The following is an 8,145-nucleotide window of genomic DNA, read 5'->3' as shown; positions in this document are numbered from 1 at the left end:
ACAGTAAGCCCATAAACCCACCTTCCTAACTCTGGTGGCCTTGAAGCCACCAAGCCTCCAGCAGCTCTCCCAACCCCTGGGGACCCTTCCTAGAAGGCTGCCCTCACTGGCCAGTGAGCGCACAGATATGACATGGACCACTGTGCACCAGTCCGAGCATGGAGCAGCTGAGATGCGGGTCTTCCCAGCCCCACAGCACGGCCCCAACTTTGGTGATGAGCACCCTTTAGGGATTATGGGCTACCCACTTTCCCTCACTTGGTCTCTTCTCTCCTCTTGGGACCTCCAGCATCTGGGCTCATATTTACCAGGAAAGGAAGGAAGGAAGAACACGCTTGGAAGCTGTCCTGTAACCAATTATCCCTATCCTTGCAAAGTTTACTTCTCTTGTGTACCAGTCTCTCCAGCCCTGCTGTTTTTGTTTTGTTTCCTTTGAGGGGTGGAGTGACAGAGGGAAACAGAGAAAGCATCTATCTGCTGGTTTACTCTAAATGCCTGCAAAGCTGACATTGGGGTGGGCTGAAGCCAGGGGCTGGGAACTCAGTCCAGGTTTCCCCGTTGGTTGTAGGGACCCAATCATCTGAGCTACCTCCCAGTGCCTGCATTAGCAGGAAGCTGGAGTCAGCAGCCAGAGCTTGGACTCAAACCAGGCATTCTGATGTTGGGACATGGGCATCCCAACCAGCATTGTGACTCCTCGGCCAAATGCCCACCCCAGCCCTGTTTTTTAATTCTGCTAAATGGGGGTGGGGTGGGAGGAGAGTTCTAGTGTAGTGATGGCTCCTCCTCTCCTTGACCTTCAACTTCATCACAGTAGCCTTCTAGGACCATGCTTCAGAGAGACATCTGGAAGGCACACAAAACTTCAAATTTTCTTTTTTATCCACTCTCCTTTTATTCAATAGTTATAAATAGTTTAAAGCACCTACTGTGTGTCTGATGCTCAAAAATATCGACTATTACATTTATAAGCCTTTCCTATGCTCAGGGCCTGACAGGCATTATCTTTACACAAAACTTTGAGGGAGATATGATCACTATTCCCATTTTACAGATGGAGAAATAGAGGTGCCCAGGAGTGATGCCCCTTGCCCAAGGGAGCACAGCCAGTAGGCTCCAGAGCCAGGAATTGAACCAACCAGGCTGCTACCTAAAGATCAGGCACATCTGCAAATGTCCACTATTAGGCTAGTGGCTCAGGACTCACCCTGGCCACACAGGCAGGCAGTGAGGGAGTGGTGAAGCACACAGCCCCAAGGCCAAGGGTACACAGGAGGGCAGAGATGCCCAGCCTGTGTTCCAGCCACTGAAGTGAGAGGCAGTTCTGTGATTCCTGGAGTAGAATTCCAGAATATCCCATCAGGTTTGATTCCACAGCTGCATCCTATGGGGCTCAGGGCACCACACAGCTGCAGCTCCCAGAGGAGCCCCTCCTGGTCACTGGGCTGAGGTCTGGGACCACAGGCTGCTACCATGTGAGCCGGGACATCTCCCTCTGCCACACCGTGCCCTTCTCCGCTTCATCTTCAGGATGAGATGGGAGTGCTCATGGGAAGAGGTTTTTAAATTCCCAGGTCTTTTCTTGTACAAATGTGTGTGTCCGTGTCACCTCCCTGGCCTTCAGGTCAGGATCACTTTGTCTATCACATATCAGCAACTCCCATGGAGTTGTTCACGGGCTTATGTAGGAGTGTTTCTTTGAAATGATTGCCGCAATGCTCTGTCCTGAAACAAAAAGAAGTTTCATCAAAAAGGCAGGTCATGATCCTGCAACCGAAAGTAGAAGGGTTTAGCCTTCAAGAGAACCATGTGGTTTCTATTTCTCTCCTTTCACTATAGACCAGCAGGAACTGGAGCAAGCGCTGGTCTCGGAGCCCTGGCTGGAGGGCTGAGGTGGTTCAAAGCTGTGTCTGGTGGCCCTGGAGCTGAGCCCTGGGCAGTAAGGAGGGAGCTACACATACATCTTAGGGCTGTTAGATGCATTGAGGTAACTGAAGAATAGCATAGAAAAATGATGAGTTGAGCTAAAGGCCTTGAGATGCACGTGTCTCCATTTTCTGCTGTTGTAACAAAGACCAGGTAACTCTAAAGAGCAGAGGCTGGGGAGTCCACAAGCAGAGCCCTGGTATCCAGTGCAAGCCTTCTTGTTGCATCGTCACTCGGCAGAAGGTATCACATGGTGAGGCAGAGTGGCCTTGACAGCCTGGGTCTGTCATCCTCTTCATGGACAGCTACAGATGCCATCGTGGGGGTCCCCCGCTTGTGACCTCATCCAATCCTGGTTTCTTCCCAAATGCTCCATCTCCAAATACCGCTGATGTATGAACTTGAGGATTAAGTTTGCAACAGAGCAGCACATTACAAAATAGCAGGTGCACCATGACCTCCATGTTGTAAAGTGCTGGTATGCACACAGCATCAGATACACAGGAGAAAAAACACAGAGGGTAACACAGCAAAATTCTCTGTATGAAAGAATGATGGATAAAGTTTTTTCTGAGTTATTCTAGTTTGTAATCAGAAACCTGGAACAGATAAAGAAAAAAAAGTGAAGCAAGAGGAATCCTGCAATATTGTACAGGACCTCAGCCAGGGATTCCCTAGAGATGGGCAGACTTTTAGCAAAGCCACGTCTTGGCCCCCTCTGGGCCTGCGCTGACGTCACTCACTTGCTGTCTTTGCATTTCCAGGGCTGGGCCTGGAGCCAGGGGTGTGCAGTGCGCACACAATTGATGTGTGTAGAATGGATTGCTTTCCTTAGCAGGCTGGCCAGTGTGGCTCCTAGCTGAGAGGGGGTCACAGGAAACGATGGTCTCTTAAGTAGAAATGGGGACCATCCCTAACTGACTTTCCCCTCTAAGTTAAAGGATTTGCCCTTGGGGGCTTGGATTTCTGCTTTCCCCAGAAGAATGGAACACAGGGACGACTAGGATCCCTTCCGTGAGTCCGAGCTCTTGGCCCTCACTAAAATAAAGACTGTCTTAACACACAGGGGCAGGAAGGACAGTGGGTGAGGAGTCTTCTCTTGATCTGGCTTCTTGACGAAAGCAACAGAAGTGAATTAATTCTGATCAACTCAAGTAGGGAAGGAATTCACTGGACAGGTCCCTGGTAGCTCCTGATTTGGGCAGGGAGAGTCGGAGCCCAGCTGAAAAACATGGACAAGACCCAGGAGCAGATCAGCTGCAGGAGAGGCACTGCTCAGGGCAGCCGGGGCTGCTTTGCGACCGGTGCCACCCCTTTTATGTGCCTGGAATGACACAAGGACTCCATTGGCCACAGGCAGGTCTGGCCATCAGTGCAGGGCAATCCTGGCCCGCCCAGCAGTGACTGGGCTGGCCCTTGCTCTCCTTTCTTCATCTCCTCGGGCAAAATTCCCACCACAGTGAACTTGAGGAAATTCCCAAACGAGGTCAGCTCAATGGCATATGCACACAGAGGTCACTGCCCAGGGGGTGCCCCCGCTGACAGGGCAGAGTGAGCTTTGAGGCCCTGAGAAGGAACCACCCGTCAGTGGGCCGGAAGACCCAACAGCAGTCCCGCTGCAGGAAGCAGCGCCCAGGCCTGCAGGGGCTGCTCTGGGACTGGTCCCCCCCCTTTCATCTGCCAGGAGCGGGGGCGGCCAGCAGAGTGGGCAGGGAGGGCCAGCAAGGAAGGCCATTGCTGCCCACAAACCACCAGGCAGAGCCACTGTGAGCCCCCTGCCAAGGACCCCCACCTGCGGGGCACATGGCAGAGGCAGGGGCAGGGGCCTGTTTGACACAGCAGGCTCCTCAGCCACATCCACTCTGAGAAAGGAGCGCCTCCTGGTCCTCCCAGAGCAGCGGCTCTTTCTCATTTAGGTAAAGCATTGCAGGTGCCGGCTGTGGCCCAGCCGCCAGGTCTTGTTTAAACAAGTGGACACTGCGTGGTCCCCGCCCTTCACAAACAGGCCACTGCTTTTCTGTCCGGCTTGGGTTGAGCGTTTCATTTCTGGTTTCCCCCTGGACTCCTTGCCCTTGGCTGATAGGTTTGTTGGTGATTCTTAGGGTGATCACAGGCCCAAGGCACACAAGGGTACAGGTCCTTCCCCATGGCGGCCTCACTCTCCCCACCGCCCTGCCCTGGTCTGCACTGTGTCCTGTGTCTGGATCACCGCTCAGCGCCCTGTGGACCTGGGAAGCCTCGGGCCTCCTTGGAGAAGGGGCACAAGAGCCTTTCTCTGAGTGGGCAATGGTCCCTCCCCTCCACTCTGGCCTGGTTGCAGTAGTTACTCAGCTGGGAACACTCAGGGCAATTGAGTCTGCTGTTGTTGGGAGAGGGGTCCTACCTTGACAGGGGGAGCAGAGGCAGGAGGGAGACTTAAAATCTTTGCACAGGGCTGGTGCTGTGGCTCACTTGGCTAATCCTCTGCCTGCGGCGCCAGCATCCCATATGGGCGCCGGTTCTAGTCCTGGCTGCTCCTCTTCCAGTCCAGCTCTCTGCTGTGGCCCAGGAGGGCAGTGGAGGATGGCCCAAGTGCTTGGGCCCCTGCACCCCATGGGAGACCAGGAAGAAGCTCCTGGCTTCGGATTGGCGCAGCACGCCGGCCGTAGTGGCCATTTTGGGGGTGAACCAATGGAAGGAAGACCTTTCTCTCTGTCTATAACTCTACCTGTCAAATAAAAAAAAAAAATCTGCACAGGTGTAAGCACCCTTTGCATTGTGCTTTATACTAAGGCCTGACGTGGCTAGGAGATACTCTGATCCCTGCAAAGACTTACAGGGGGAAAGTAAGAGAGAAAGACACACAGAGGTTTGGGGAGGAAGCAATGGACCAGAAGGCATTTTCGTAAGACCTGATCCAAAGAACCCACACACAGGAAAACTGCCGCCTCCTGTTCGGCTGAAAACATGACACAGAGAGGGCAGAAGCTGCCCCACGGTGCAGGACTTCCCCCCGGCTCAGAACCCAGACTGTCCATGTTTGCACAGGGCAGATCTGAGAGTGGAGGCGGCAAAGGAGCATGCCGAGAGCGGGGACGGACCCCGAGCAGCACATACGACTTTCACAATGAGGCCTCAGCCCATTGTGACAGCTTCCTGCTGTCTGGTTTCGGAGGAACACGTGTGGTCGGGTCCACCCTCAGGACTCTGGAGCTCGCCCCGTGTACGAACGGGATTTCAGAGCTGGGCGCGTCTGGGGCCAGAACACAAAGCCGTGGGCTGGTGAGAGGGGTTACAGAGGCAGTGGTGAAACCTCTGGTGGTGACATCTCTGGCTTTTGCCACCAGATGTGACCCCATAACACAGCAAGTGGTGAGAGGTAGAGTCTGTTGAGATGTCACAAGTATAGGGTTTCTCAGCCTCAGAGCTGCGGACATTTCTTTGTTGCAAGGGTGCTACCCTGTGTGTTGTATGGTGGTCAGCCTTAGCCCTGGCCTCCATCCTCTGGGTGCCAGTAGCAAGCCCCAGCTTCTGAAACCAACAGTGGCTCCAGACAAGACAAAGTGTCCCCAGGTAAGAAGCATCGCTCCAGTGGCTAAGAGCAAGGACCCTGGAGACAGACTGCCTTCCTTCAAATCCAAAGTGTGCAGCTTGTCTGAGAACTGAACAAGTTGAGAAACAGAGGTGAAGCGACCATATACTCCTAACTTGTCCTCCAAACAGAGAAGCTTGAGAGTGAAAGGGGTTCGAATAATTTCACAAACTCAGACTACTAGCTGGCGGGGGTGTGTGGTCAGTTTAGGGGTCAAGAAACAGAGTGGAGCCCAGAGCCTCACCCCCAGAGGTCACCCCATGACTACTGAGCCAAGTGCTTTCCGTATAGGACTTCATTTAATCCCTCCCAAGTTCTAGGGGGGTCCTGACCTTCACTAGTCGGGGGGAGGACTTACGTGCCAGAAAGCCCAAGGACACAGCCCGGATTTGGATCCCAGACGGCTGCTTTCCGCACCTGTCTTGACCCTGTGCTGTGTGCTCTCGGGTGCCTCATGAAAATAGCACTGTTCAACAACTGCTGAATCCTAGGCAACACACAGTTTCAACCTCAAACTCCTGGCATCATGGCTTTCTAAAGCCGGTGCTTGGGAGCTACTGCGACAAAAAGCAGAGGCTGTACACAATTGTCACAGAGCAGGAAATGAGGGTGCAGGTGCCCAGTCTGTTCCCAGTTTTAAGAAGCTGTGCAGGGGCCAGCACTGCGGCGTGGTGGGTAAAGCTGCCACCTGCAGTGCCGGCATCCCATATGGGTGCCGGCTGCTCCACTTCTGATCCAGCTCTCTGCTATGGCCTGGGAAAGCAGTGGAAGATGGCTCAACTCCTTGGGCCCCTGCACCCATGTGGGAGACCCAGAGGAAGCTCCTGGCTCCTGGCTCCTGACTCCTGACTGACCCAGCTCTGGCCATTGTGGCCATTTGGGGAGTGAACCAATGGAAGGAAGACCTCTCTCTCTGCCTCTGCCTCTCTGTAACTACCTTTCAAATAAATAAATAAATCCTAAGAAAAAAGGGAGAAAGAGAGAGAGAGAGAGAGAGAGAGAGAGAAGCTGTGCAGTGTTCTGCTGGTCCCATTCCCTCATAAAGTTGTTGTGGTTTAAGAAGGAAACACTGATTTTATTTGTGTGGATGTATGTATGTATTATGTATGCATTATTACACCCAGATGGGGACTGTGCTGTTGGGACATAAAGCTCTTATTTAAGCCATCTGGACCCAGTTACTTAATAAATTGAACTGCTGGGTATTTGTTTTGGTGAAGGTGATGTGGGTGGCGAAGGTTTAGGGACCTCCGCACCCACCATTTTGCCATTTTAGAACCCTTGAGGGTCGTGATGGAGAGGGTCTTCTTCTCCACACTCCCCAGCCCACTTGTCCATTTCAGAGAAACCTGTCTCTAAGTGACAGCTAAGATAATGGAATCTGTCTTTGTCTCTCTCTCCCCTTTATTTCAATGCTACCCTTTTAAACTGTGCCAGGAAGCAAATGGATTCTGGTTTTCAACATGAACCGAATGAAGGTCCACGTTGAGCATCTCCCATTACCATCCCATCTGCTCCTCAGGTTAGAAATCACATCCACAACTCAGCTCCACAGGACACGGTGAGGAGCAGACACATGAATGCACACCTTCCTCCTGCCCCTCCCCCCACCCGAGACAGCCCCTCGGACTCACACACCCAACCCTTCAAAAATACAGGGGGACAACTGTCAGGATGGACCCCTGGGAGGGGCCTGATGGTGTGGGCAGGGGAGCTGTAAGGGGGGAAGTGGTCCCTGGGTGCCGAGCCACAAGCTCACTTCTCATTCTCTAACGGCCTTATTCATGTAACAGGTAACCAGACAGCGGTGGAAGTGTGTGGGCCAGGGCCAAGCGACCTGGGTTTTTAGCACGTAAGTCCCCCTGGCTAGGCTTCCCTTTTCCTCATTTGTGTAGGGGGTTGGGCTGTCCAGTGTTCCTCAGACTGGGATGTCAGTGGCACCATCACAGCTCGCTGGTGTACCTGATAGCTTTCCAGTGTCCGCCTTCCTGGCACGTCAGATTTATTCAGAATGTTGGTGAGTCACCCTTTTACAGGAAAACATTTTAAATCACTATTCAGAAGGCAAAGATTCACCTGCATTGAAATGACAGCAGCTAATACTCGGTAACAGTACATGAAGACTACGCACCAGTGCTCAGCTAACCTCCTTATGTCATTTTCATGATCACCTAGCAAGTAGAATTATTCCCAGTTCTTAGGTTAAAAAGGCTGGGGCACAGAGATATTAAATAACCTACTCGGTTATTAAGTAATGATTTTGACCCCTACTCTCCTGCCCCCTCCTCAGATCTGGGCCCATCACCAATTGCTTTGGGATCCAGTCCAGACCCATGGGGCTTCTTTACTCAAGTTTAAACTACACAGGCCAAAATAATCTCCAAAATCCAGCTCTGACATTCTGAAATCAAATTTAGCTAAATCGGTGGGCAAGACCTCGCACACGGGTGCCCCCTGGAAGATGGAGGAGTCTGGGAGGTGCAGGTGGAAGGGGGGGACTCCGGAGATTCCCTGGCGTCTGGGGGCTCCCCAGCCGGCCCAGGGCTCGAGGGTCTCCTCATTGGCCGCGCCGGGGCCCGTCTGAGGCCGGCGTTCGCGCCACTTCCTCGTTCCCGCGCGTCCTGGGCACAGCTCGCTACGCCCAGCGC

The sequence above is a fragment of the Lepus europaeus genome, chromosome 17 (assembly GCF_033115175.1).
Source record: "Lepus europaeus isolate LE1 chromosome 17, mLepTim1.pri, whole genome shotgun sequence".
In the NCBI taxonomy this organism is placed as follows: Eukaryota; Metazoa; Chordata; class Mammalia; order Lagomorpha; family Leporidae; genus Lepus; species Lepus europaeus.
This window is presented reverse-complemented; position numbering follows the sequence as displayed.